This window comes from Otolemur garnettii, unplaced genomic scaffold, assembly GCF_000181295.1.
Source record: "Otolemur garnettii isolate 467f Iridium unplaced genomic scaffold, OtoGar3 scaffold00049, whole genome shotgun sequence".
Taxonomy (NCBI): domain Eukaryota; kingdom Metazoa; phylum Chordata; class Mammalia; order Primates; family Galagidae; genus Otolemur; species Otolemur garnettii.
In genome coordinates, this window is record NW_003852444.1 from 11,285,319 (window position 1) to 11,298,252 (window position 12,934).

Genomic DNA, 12,934 nt, shown 5'->3' on the forward strand with positions numbered 1-12,934 from the left:
AATAGTTTAGTTCATGAATCCAGGAAGAATGAAGGGTTGGGAAAGCTGGTCAGAGGTCATCGCACTAAATAAAGGTTAGATGGGCTCGCTACAGAAAACAGCTGGGTTGAACCAGCACTGAGTCCTCTCGAGAACTCAGTAGCTCATCACAGAAAATTCACTAACATATGGTCGTTTAAAAAAAATTTTTTTTTTACTTTCCATCACCCAGTTTAGAGTGCAGAGGCATAATCTAGCTCACAGCAGCCTCAGATTCCTGGATTCAAGTGATCCTCCTGTCTCAGCCTCCCAAACTCCTGGCCTCAAGCGATCCTTGCATCTTGCTCCCCCCCAGTGCTGGGATGACAGGCATGAGCCACAGTGCATGGCCAAAAAATTCCTGCCTAATCACAGCTAGTAGTGAGTGTGTACTGGCAAAAAGCCAGATACCTGTGGCCAGCTGGTCAACCCAGGAGACCCTCAGCAATAGTTTTAAGCAGTATTTGGCTTAGAACTGAACAAACAACCACATTTTCTCGACTTCTCTCACTTAGAAATTGAGAAGATGTGGTTCTTCACTTGAACCTTCCAGTTTACAGGTGGAATTACTTTTGCCAGAAACTTGCATTTCAGTGAACTCCAGAAGCTGACCCTTTTAAGATTTGAGAATTAGATCAACAAAGGTTTAGTTGTGGTGACTATAGTTAATGACAATCTGTGGTGAAAACTTTTTACAAAAAGCATTAGAGCAGTGGAAGAACAATTGAATGGGCAGCCGTTGAAGCAAGTGAGTTAATAAATAGGAATCTACCTTACGTTATTCTTGAAAGGCTGGTATTTAGAATGAATAAGCTGATGTCATCCAGTGCGCCCTCCTGGCTCCCTCTCCAAAGTTTTCTTCCCTGTCTCTGCTTCCTCCTCTCTGCCATCTCATTCCCTCCTCGGGCCTCTTTGTATTTAAGCTTTTCTCACCCCTTAGCCTTCCAGCACCCCTGCCTCACTTGTCTTTTTTCTGAGACAAGAGTCTCACCCTATTGCTCAGACTAGAATACTGTGGCATCAGCCTAGCTCACAGCAACCTCCAACTTTTGGGCTCAAGTGATCTTGCCTCAGCCTCTGAGTAGCTGGTACACACTGCAATGCCTGGGTAATTTTCCTATTTTTAGTAAACCTGGGACCTTGCTCTTGCTTAGTCTGGTCAAACTCTTGAGCTCAAGTGAGCCACTACGCCGGGCCCAAGACCACCTATTGAGAGGCGGGTAGCCAGGAGTGCACAGAGTATCCTCCTGGGTCCAGGGTCCTGGGGTCTTGCCCGGCTCTGCCGCTGCTGTTACAGGGGCAATTCTCCCCTCTTAGATTTCTCCCTGCAGAGGAACAGAGTGGCACATGCTGGGTCCTTGGCATTCTAAGAAATGCTTTTTGATAGATCCCTCCTTCTCCTCTAGCCTCCGAAAAAAATCATTAGTCATATATTTAGTCCTTCTTACCATTTAGTAATTTCTTAGGTTTGCAGTCCTTTATAAACCAAGGAAGTAGAATGCTTTAATTGTCTGAATTAAAGGACAACTGTATTTGTATTTACTTCTCTGTGCCCTTGGTTGTACTTTCCTTAAAAATAGTTCATGGTCCCTATTAGATTTTTAAAAATTGGTTTTTCCATCAGTGCCCAAAGGGATTTACTCCCCAGGCAGGCTGTGTCTAGTCTAAAACGTCACCCTGGGACGCGTAGTCTAAACCGCAGAGGATTGGAGTGTGGCTGCCCCAGGACCTGCACCGGCTAGTGAAGAACACGTGGGCTGGCTTACACGGCCAGGTTTGTTTCAAAATTGTATTACATTTGTTTTAGCCACTTCTTCATCTGGGCCTTTTAAAAAAGCCAAATATCAGAGGTTTTGTTGTTTACTCTTTATCCCTGTACCCACTTGTTTTGGAGGGGTGCCAGTGATGACTGGGGCAACAGAAGGGAAACAGGAGGGGACGGGCCCTGGCTCCTGATGACCCTTGTGCTCAGGGGGGCAGACATTATCCCAGAAGCCCTGCTCCGCCCTCTGTGATATACAAAGAGGAAAGTCATTTTTAATTAAATGACTCCAGCGTAGAGGAGCCAGAGCTGTATCCATTTTACCATCAGCCCCAGACTGCACATGAGCCAGGGGGACCAGGTAGTCTGATTTCTCAGGCCCAGGAGGTTGAGCGACTTTGAGGGCCTTTCTTGAGTACCGAGGAGCCTGCCTTCACCCCATCTCCCTCCCAGACTCCACGCCTCCTGCTCTCTGGCACTCCTTTACCTATGGTGTGGGATTGAACTGATAACTCACTGAAGACAAAGTAGATTTGTGCCCTGTACCTAGAATGAGAGTTACCTCACTCATCTGCCAAGGTCCCTTTCGCTAGGAATGTTAGCCAAAGCACCAGACAGCCTCAGGAACTTTGAATTCCATTACCTTCCAGAGCTCAGAGCCACTGGATCCTGGGTTTGACAGAAAAATGACCAACCACCCAATTCATTCTCCTGCCTCTAGGCTGATGTTTGAATGAAAATGATAAAATTGTGTATTTCATACTGTGCTATCTCCACTCTGGTCCCTCCAGCCTCAATATTGGCGGCAGAGCCCCTAAAAACAGTTGAATTGCTTTAGTTTGGGGGAGAAAACAAATCATCCTACTCAAAGTTATTTCTACCTTTTCTACCCCTCCAAACAGACCCATGGCCTTCTCCAGACATGATAGCATACGCTTATAATTCTGGGGACAGTCCACTGTTAAATTCTCTTTGGGTTCAGAAAATGTGGTCACTGTATTTACACTTTTTGTTTAAGGGAGTGGGAAATTGAAACGGCAGTTCAGTCCTTGAAATTCCCTCAAACCAAGTCAACTCTGAATGAAAACGGTGACGCTTGGCTTTGGCAGGGCGCTTCAGGCCTCTTGCAGTGGGTTTGCATAGGCAAGGCCTCCATAACTTCAAAGCTTTTCCCATGCAGAAAAGCCTGACTTCCCTTTCCCTGTCCCCCCAGACAGTCTCTGCCTCTCCTTGCAGGGTCCTTACAGGGCTGTGGTGGTGATCCTTGTGAAGAGAGCAGTCAACTTTGAATATAACCTTACCTTCAAAGTTAATTACATTTCCTTAACAGCTTTTAAATGCAAACGTGGAAGCCAGAGGACAGTGGTCAGTTGCAGGGTTCTGGTCTGCTCTAGTGATGAGCTTTTCCTTCCTAGCCTTCCTGGGCTGGACCCTAAGTGGCCCATACTTCCCCAGTAGCTCTGCCCGACAGCCAGCCTGCGGTCCTTGGTGCCCACAGTGCACTCGCCCTGGCATGCCCTGAGAATATATAAGGTCGGGGTTGAGGGCCAGAGGGCTGGGCCAGCTGCCTATTATCTGCTGCCTGTGCAGCCATAGGGACAAAGGGAAAAACCATTTTCTTCATTCCATAGCCACAGGCCATGTTCCTCAATCGACCTCAAACTGGCAAAGCAAAGCCAACCTGCACGTTTAGCTTGGCTTTGCATCTCCCCGAGGTGACGTGCACCCCAGCCTCAGAGGCATGACCACAGAGTCATTGAAAATCTTATTCCAGCTCGAGCTGAAGTGGCTTTGTCGCTTGATTTCCAGCTCGGAAGGCAGGCCACAGGGCAGGAGCCTGGGCTCCACTTCAGCAGAGGTGGCGAGGACAGCGGCTACTCTGCTGTCAGGAGCTTATCTTCTGTCTTCAAATGCTTTTGCAGCAGCCACATGTTACACGTGAACCCAAAATAAAAGAACCCACACTCCCCACCCTCAGGTGCTTAACGCAGGACTTGGAAATACCAGTGACTAAGGCAGAAGGTGTTTTTCTTCCATTGGAAACGAATTTATCTGTGAAGTTAGAAAGATGTTGTTGTACAGAAGCAGAAGGGGGGTTATGAATCACCATTAGGATGATGGTGTTTCGAGAACATCAGAAATTATTGTCCCGAGTTTTTATAGCCACTTCCAACTTCCTCCTCAGTGTAGGAGAGGCTTGTTCACCGCCTCATGGATCAGCACGTACCACTTAGCTCCCCACTCCTGCCTTCTCTCTCCTGGGAGAAGAGGATTTTAGTCACCGTACAAGTCACTCTGGCATTGCCTGAATCCTCAGGTATGAATTCACCAAATCAGCACAGCCTCTCGGCACCAGGCGCCGCTCAAGTGTTAGGGTGGCCCAAAGGTCACCAGCCATCCCTCCATGTATAGGAAAACGGGAAATAGGAGCTAAGTGTTCCTTTATTTACAAGATAGTCTTTACAAAATTTTATGAAATATTTACAAAGTATTTCTCTATATGCTGATATATAAATATTAAAAATATTAAAGACATAAAATCTGAGCTTGTTAATTTTCCCCTGTAGGGCGACCTTTGGGACACTCTGTAGTGGTAAGATGAACAAAGACCTGGGCGCAGCGGCTCACTCCTGTAATCCTAGCACTTTGGGAGGCGGAGGTGGTAGATTACTTGAGCTTAGGGGTTTGAGACTCGGGCTTAGGAGTTTGAGACCAGCCTGGGCAAGAGCGAGACCCCTTCTCGACTAAAAAAACAAAGCAAAGCAATGAACAAAGTCCTGATCTCATGGAGTTGGCATTCTAGGGGAAGATGAACCATAAACATAGGATGTCAGGTGGTGACGAGTACTATGCAAAACAACAACAAAGGAACAGAGCTGTCACGGAGCGGGGCTGTGTTAATCAAGGGTGCGTGTTATTTTAGGTTGGGTGGTGAAGACTGACAGCTATAAGGAGGTGATGTCAGAGCAGATTCGTGCATGTAGTGAGAGAACCCGGAGCTGGGGACAGTGGTGCACTCCTGTTGTCCCAGCTACCCCAGAGGCTGAGGCAGGAGGATTGCTGGAGCCCAGGAGTTCCAGTGCAGCCTGGGGAAACACAGCAAGACAGAACAAAAGGAAGAGATCTGAGGGGAATGTGCTCTAGGTTGCAGAACAGAAAGCACTACAGTCCTGAGACAGAAGCAAGGTTGATGGGTCAGGGGGTTGGAGTGAAAAAAGGCCACTTGTACAGGGCGATGAGCTCGCAGAGGTAAGCAGGGTCCAGAATGTATAGGACCTTTTTGTCTGTGGTAAGGATTTAAATTATATTTTGAGTGTGATGAAAAATTATTAGAGAGTTTCGTGCAGGGCCATCAGTCAATCTGTTTTATATTTACATAAGCTCACTCTGGCTGAAGTGAAGAGTGATCCAAGTAAGAGTGAAGTGGGGTCAGGGAGAATACCAGGAGGTTATTACCTTAAGGATCCAAGCAAGAAGTGATGACGTGGGTGAGGGTGAGAACAGTGGAGAGACTGAGAAGTCAGATTTGGGAGCTCTACAGACAAGACAGACCACTGCATTAGACGTGGGGCGTGAGGGAAAGAGAGAAATCAAAGGTGAGAACCCCAAGATTTGCCTGAGCACCGAGGAGATGGAGATACTTAACACAAGCAAGACTGAGGAGGTGGTATGGGCAGGAGCAAAGGTCCTGTTTTGATCATGTTAGTTTAATATACAAATTGTAATTCCTAGTAGAGAAGGCTATGTGGACCATTAGATATACCTCTGGGGCTGGAGAGTTTGGGGTTTTCACTGCTGATGTGAAATTGGCCCTGGATGTGCCGCCCAAGGCAGTGAGTTGCAAAGCAAAGAGGGCTGAGAAGAACCCAGATCTCACCAACCCTGAGAGCTGGGGGCAGGGAGAGGCACCAGCAAAGAGAAATGGGGGACAAACGGGGCGGGTGTGGAGGCCAAGGGAAGAGAGCGTTTCAAGAAGGAGGGAATGACCAGGCGCACTAAAACAACTGATGAGTTGAATGAAATCAGTAGCATCAGCCAGTGAATTTGACACCATGAAGGTCTTTGACGGGCAGTTTTGATGCCTGGTCAGAATGGGGTTGAGGAAAGAATGTGTTTGGGAGGTGGAAACAGAGAGGCAAGGCAGCATTTTTGAGAAGTTTTGCTAAAAAGTAAGGCAGAGAGAAGAGATGGAGGTAGGTGGAGGAGATGTGAGGTTCTGAGAGGTTTCTTTTTAAGACTGATGATATTATAGCCATTCTGTATGGAAATAACCAGAAAAAGAGAGTAAGTTTAGCAGAAAGTCCCCAACCAGGTTAAGAGGCTGGGATCTAGAAGAGGGCAGTTCTCATCATACTGGGAGGAGGATGGGGTTGGCGAGTACTGGGCCAGCACCCAGAGGGTGAGGTCGTTCTCTTCTGAGGACTTCCATTTTCTGTTTAGCCACGAGGCATGTCCCAAGTAAATGTTTACTAATAATAATTGAAAGTAGCCGAGTGCCCACCTTTCCTGCTGCTTTTTTCCTTCCTGAATAATTCAGTCCAAAAGCCATTTAGATAGAACCAAGCAAGGTGGGCCTCCGTGCGGGGGTCGGGGGAGGTGCTGACCAAGAGCAAGATTCTTGCATCTGGGCAGGGTGTTAGAGCCCAGGTGATGGGAGGAGGGTTGGTCAGGGAGGGACAGTGGCGGTAGCAATGGGAGAGAGATGACTCGTGGAGGAGCTGGTCCCATAATAAATAAATTGAGCATAATGTGAGCCAAGTGCCTGACTGTCAGATAAGGGAGTTACAAATATGGAAAGGGAAGAAATTAAAATGAATTCTGTAGTGTTGGTTTGGAATTGGAGATATTGATATGGTTTTATATGGAGAGAAATACTAAAATAAATGTAAGTATAGACGTGCATGCTTATTATACCCACATGTAGCATACACGTATGTATGTATGTATATTCATAAAGATACTCCTCAGGCCTGTCATGAGAGGAGATGGGAGCAACACCTGCTAATGGCGACAGGCCCAACAGATGCCCAGACCTCGGTTTCTAAATATCATCTTCCACTAAAAGCAACCATGACTTCTTGAAGAAATAGCTAAGCCCCAAGCCTGGAAAATACAAAGTGGGAACATACCAAAAGGGCCATGCCAACTCGAAGGGGCCGTCACTGGCCATCAGGGACAATTTAAGCAACAAAGTCAATAATAATAGTAACCCACTGAATAACATAGGCAGGCTTCATACTGATACCAGGGGTCCCTACTAATATATAAACAAATGAATGAATGAATGAATGGGGAAAGGAGAAAGCTTCCCTTACAATAGAATGCAAACTAATAAATGTAGAAGGAATGATAGAATTATGAAAACACTATTTGACAACCGTAATTCAGCAAAGGACATCAATAGATGTTAACACTAGGGGGGAAACTTTTGAGAAACAGGATGTTTACGTAGTCTCACATTGCCTCAAACTTATGAACTACAAAACTACGTGGAGTAAATCTACAGTGAAGATTCCGGAGGGCCACATCGAGATCTGGTAAAATGCAGCAAGAACACAACAGCATCACTTCTGTCATACTCCTGCCAAAAACTGCGTAGCGTGAATCTAATTGTGAGGAAGCAGCAGACACACCTGACTGAGGCACAGTCTGCAATGTAACCTTTTGAAGCATTAAAATCATGAAACGTTGAAAAACCCCTGAGGCACTGGTCCAAATTGAAAGCAAAAAAAGAGATAGGATAAATACTGTATGTGATCCTAGACTAGATCCTTTTGTAGTAAAAGATCTTACTGGGATGATTGGCATGATTTGAGCAGGCATGTGGATTTCATGATAGTTACATGGAGATGTTATTTTTTTTATTTTGATGCTTATATGGTGGTTATATAGGAAGTTGTTCTTGGGTGGGATATTTTGTGTGATGAGGCATCATATCAGCAACCCATTTTCAAATGGTTCTGGGAAGAAAATTATTTGCATTCTTCTCAAAACTTTTCTGTCAATGTGAAAGCTTTTCAAAATCAAAAAACAATTATATTTTTTTAAAAAAGGAGCAAAGGCCAAAGAAATTGACTTTAAGGAGTTAATTGAGGAGCTAAGACATTTTGAAGAACTAATGGTCTCTACTAGGTTCATTATAAAGTCACAGTTATTAAAAGAGTATGATACAGAATGGGCCAATGGGACAGAATAGGAAGTCCTGCGCATCTGTGTTCAGTTAATTTATGATTAAGTGCATATTGCAGGTCAGAGGGGAAAAAGTAGCCTTAAAAAAATGGTGCTGGGTCAGCTGGCTACCCCCATGGAAGAAAGGTGAAATGGGTCCCCACCTGACTCCACACTCACAAGTCCATTTCAATTGGAGTATCATTTAAACTGAGAAAGTAAAACATCAAAGCTTCTAAAACCGAGTATCGAAGAACAGTTTCAAGACCTTATTTCTTAAACAGGATACAAAAAAACACTAACCATAAGGGAGAAGGTTGATAAATTGCCTTACTTTAAAATCAAGAATTTTTGTTCATGGAGACACCAGGAAGAGAATGAAAAGGCAAGCCTTCAGAGAGAAGATATTTGTGCAACACAGCCAACAAAAGGTCATACCCAGAATGTACAAAGAACACCTATAAATCAGTAAGAAAGAGACCACTGAAGAGAAAAATAAGCACTTCACAGAAAAAGTAAATAAATGACCCCCAAGCGTACGGAAGATGTTCAGCAGCATTACTAATTAGGGAAAGGCAAATTAAATCCGCAAGGCGTTTATCTTCCCGCATGGCAAAAATTTAAAAGATGGAAAATGCCGAGTGTTGACAAGGCTATGAAGCAACTGTCTAACATTGCTGGTAAACGTGTAAATTGGCACAGCCAATTTGGGAAACAATTTGGCAGTTTCTATTAAAGCTGAATATATACATAACTTATGATCCAGCAATACCAGTCTAGGTATATACCTAGACAATGTTCAGTAGCATTATTCATAATAGCTACAGAGTAGGAACAACCAAACGTGCATCGCAGTCAAAATGATGAATGTATCGAGGCGTGTGGAATACTCCGCAGTAACGCCAGCGCATGAATTAGGGCTGCACGCAGAAACAGAGGCGATTCTTACGGACAGTGCTGAGCAAACAAGTCGAGGAATGAAGATGGTATAATTCCATTCAGATACATTTTTTTTTAAAGACAAAACTAATGAATAGTTAGGAAGGGATGTTTATGTAGTCAGACTATCAAGAAAAGTAAGGAAGTGTTATCCGAAATACACAACTAGTGCCTTTCTGGGGATCAGACGGGGTGCTGACTGGAAGGGGACGCTAGTGGGACTTCTAGGGTCCTGCTCATGTTCTGTTTCTTCACCCGAGTGGTTAATGGGTGTATTTCACTTGTGACATTCCATTGATCGGTATGTTTGTTTTGCGTACTTCACTGTGTGTTTTATATGAAAAGCGTTGGAAATAAATTTAAACAGCTTCAGGGTTATCCCTATGACAAAGTCATTTCCGCTCCCTTGATAGTAGTAACTGTCAGTAACCAGAGCTTGTTGAGGGCTGTTCTGAGCCTGGCACTGGACTGAGCACTTTATATATGTTATCTCCTATTGCAACTATCCTATAAAGTAGCTACTTTTACTATCCCAATTTTGCAGATAAAGAAACTGAGGCCTAGAGGGGTTACATAACTTGTGTACAGTAAGTTAGCATGTAGTAAATGGCAGCCCACGCCTGCCCTCCCCAGAAGCCTGGCTCTTACCTCTGTATGGGATCCTTGCTGCACAGGCCCTATATAGATGCTACGGGATCCTTAGGGCCACTCCTGTCTGTTGTAAACTGCCATATCCCCGCCCGGCATCTGGCACAGCATATTTACATAGCGTCAGCCTTCAGGAAATGTTGAGTTGAATGAATGAATGAAAGCCCGTGATTTTTACTTACTTTCTCTCATGTGCTGGGTGCAGTAGCACCAAGTGTCTAGTCTGTGCAAAGCTACTGAGGTTTTAAGCAGAGGAAAAGTAACCACAGAACCTCCTGCCTGTGGCTGATGCTAATTTTGCTCACTGGGGTCTGTCAGACACGTTCCTTACTTCCTTTTTTACTTTCCCTGAGCTCTAAGACATCTGCCTCACTACATCACGTCCCCTCCTTGGCGGCGACCCCTCCCTCGGCCTGCCATCCAGGAAGCAGGAGATAAACACAGCCAGGCTGCATGTGGGCCCGCTGCTTCTGCCTCCCAGGGTGTCCCAGGTGCAGCCAGGCAGCAGCCCCCAGGTGGGCCATCACGGTGTAGGGCACAGAGCCCAGCATTCTAAATACGACTCCCAGGCCCACGTGCCTGCTGGGTTTCTAAGGTCTTCTCAGGCAAAAAGAAGTTGGAAGAAAAGGAACTGTTGGTCTAGAACTTTCTGGCCCTGTGCAGGGCGACTTGTCACTGGTATATTGGCTTTGAAACTGACGCTGCTCGGTAATGCAGACACAAAGCAATGAACAGGGCTCCAGGCACTGTCACCCACTTAGCCTTGGCCACCTGCCCTCTCTGGGTCCCCTTTTCCTGTTCCTAGAAGATTAACAATAAACAACCACCACAAAAAAAGAGGAAATCAAAGTGTGAGAACCCTGTATTTTTCTGGATGATTTTGACCACAATTTCAAGTTTTCCAAACAGTTCATTATCTGCAATTTTTCCACCTATCCCACAACTCTCTCAGACCAACTCTTCCTGCTCCTGACTTTGTGACACCCCACTTACCCACCCCATGTTCCTGGTCCTTGGGGCCTACAGTCTAGGGTTCAGGGATCCCTCCCTCACCCACCTAACCTTTCAAGCCCTCAAGTAATATCCATTTGGTCCTGACAGTCTTTTAAAGCCAGGAGAACCTGGGTCAGTTCTTTGTTTTATAGATAACACATAAATAATGTTCCTAGAGTGAGGATTACCGGGCACTAAAAAGGTTGCAGGCAGTCTATATTAGCCTTCAGGAAAATCTCTATAAATCTGTAGACGGTGGTCTAAAAGGGTCAAGTCTCTCCCAGTTCTTTTTCCATAATCTCTCACCCCCAAATGTAATAAATAATGTTCACTACCCAAGAGTTAACAGCTTCCTTCCTGCCAGACCTTGCATTTGCTCAAGTAGCAGGCAGACAAGTCTTTCAGCTGCCCTCCTTCCCAGCCCCAAAGATGAGTCCTGGTTAATCTAAACCAATCATGGTAATTCCACTTCCTTGGCCAGTGATTGGCTTAGGAATGGGCATGTGACATAATTCTGGCCAACGAGGTGCAAAGGAAGTCTGCTGGGTGTTTCTGGGAAAGCTAAGAGGGGGCACTAGTGACATTGGGTCTCCTTTCCCCAGTTCTTTGATGTTGCCCTGTGAGTGGAAGAGATCTGAGTTTTGGCAGGCACCTTATGAACACAGAGTGATAAGACTGAAGACCAGAACAGAGACATGGAGGGTGGAATGAGCCTATGTATTTTATGATGTTGTTGAGTGGCTGAATTAATCAGCTGAAACTGTTCCATACGCCTTTAGACTTCTCATGAGAGGCAGAACATGCTTCCTTTCCACCTAGTAGTTGGATTGGGTTTACTGTTACCTTCAGCTGAAAACCTCCTCTAACTGATCCACCTGCATTGAAGAAGAGGCACTTTCCCCATCCCAAGCCCTGCTCTACTTCCATCATTAGGGAACCAACTTCAGGCAAATCTAGAGGTTTGAGTTTTTAGTGATGCCTTCATAACGTCTTTCCTGAACTTCCTTCTCATCACATGTTTGGTCAAGGTTAGGTTTTTCAGCCATAGTCATGGAATAGGATGGTATTAAATGAAGTCCCCAACCAGGCACATCAGAATCGGATGGGAAATGGGCAAAGGATCTGAATAGACATTTCTTCAAAGAATATGTACAAATGGCCAATAAGCACCTGGAAAAGTGCTCAGCATCACTAATCACTAGGGAAATGCAAATCAAGAGAAATCACTTCAAATCCATGAAGATGGCTATAGTTAAAAAAAAAAAAAGATAGTAACAAGTGGGGGTGAGGATGTGGGGAGATTAGAACTCTAATCATTGCTGGTAGGAATGTGAAATGCTGTAGCTACTTTGGGAAACAGGACATTCCTCAAAGGTTAAACATACAGTTACCATTTGACCCTGCAATTCTCACCTCTAGGAATATGTCCAAGAGAAATGGAAACATAGGTCCATACAAAAAAGTTCACAGAAGCATTCTTCATAACAGCCAAAAGGTGGAAGCAAGGTAAATCTCCATCTGCTGATGAATGAACAAAATGGGGTATATTCATAACAGAATGTTATTTAGCAATAAGGAATAAAGTTTTGATGCATGCAACAGTACGGATGAGCCTTGAAAATATTATGCTAAGTGGAAGAAACCATAGGCCAAAGACCACACATTGTGTGATGCCTTTTAAATGAAATGTCCAGAATAGGCAAATCCATAGAAACAGAAAGTGATCAGTGGTTGCTAGGGGCCAGCGGGAATGAATGTGGAATGACTGCTAAAGGGTATAAGACTTTCTTCCTGATGTGAAAAAAAATATTCTAAAATTAGATAGTGGCGATGATCGTGCAACTCTGAATATACTTAAAACCACTGATGTGTGTGCTTTAAATGGGCAAATTTTATGATATGTGAAATATATTTTAATAAAAATATTTTAAAAAGAAATGCTATTAAATCATTTTCTGAATTTAATAAGCCTTAGAAATTCCCTGTATTTGTTAAGAGTGTAGGCCAAAAACAAGTGCTACATAGCATAACAGTAAGTGTCACTTTTATGCATCTTAAAAAACCCCACAAATCACCTGGGGAATTTCCCTGGCCTTGTCTGTGACCTGCAGATCTGACCCTCTAGGAGGGAGGTCTGGAACAAACAGCTCTCAAAAGATGCAACTTGTGCTAACATTCGCTAACCAAGAGACCCAGAGGAAAGTTCTTGACTTCAGAATAATTATTCCTTGCCAATGGAAGGTATTATATTTATTTGCAGAAAAAAAAACACTGAATGTTGCAGACAAAACCATAACATACTATGCCATGAATACTGCTAAGGCAGAGTTTTATAGTCAGACGGACCTTATTTTTATTTCATTTATTTTTAACAGGTGCACAATAATTATATATTTTTATAGGGTA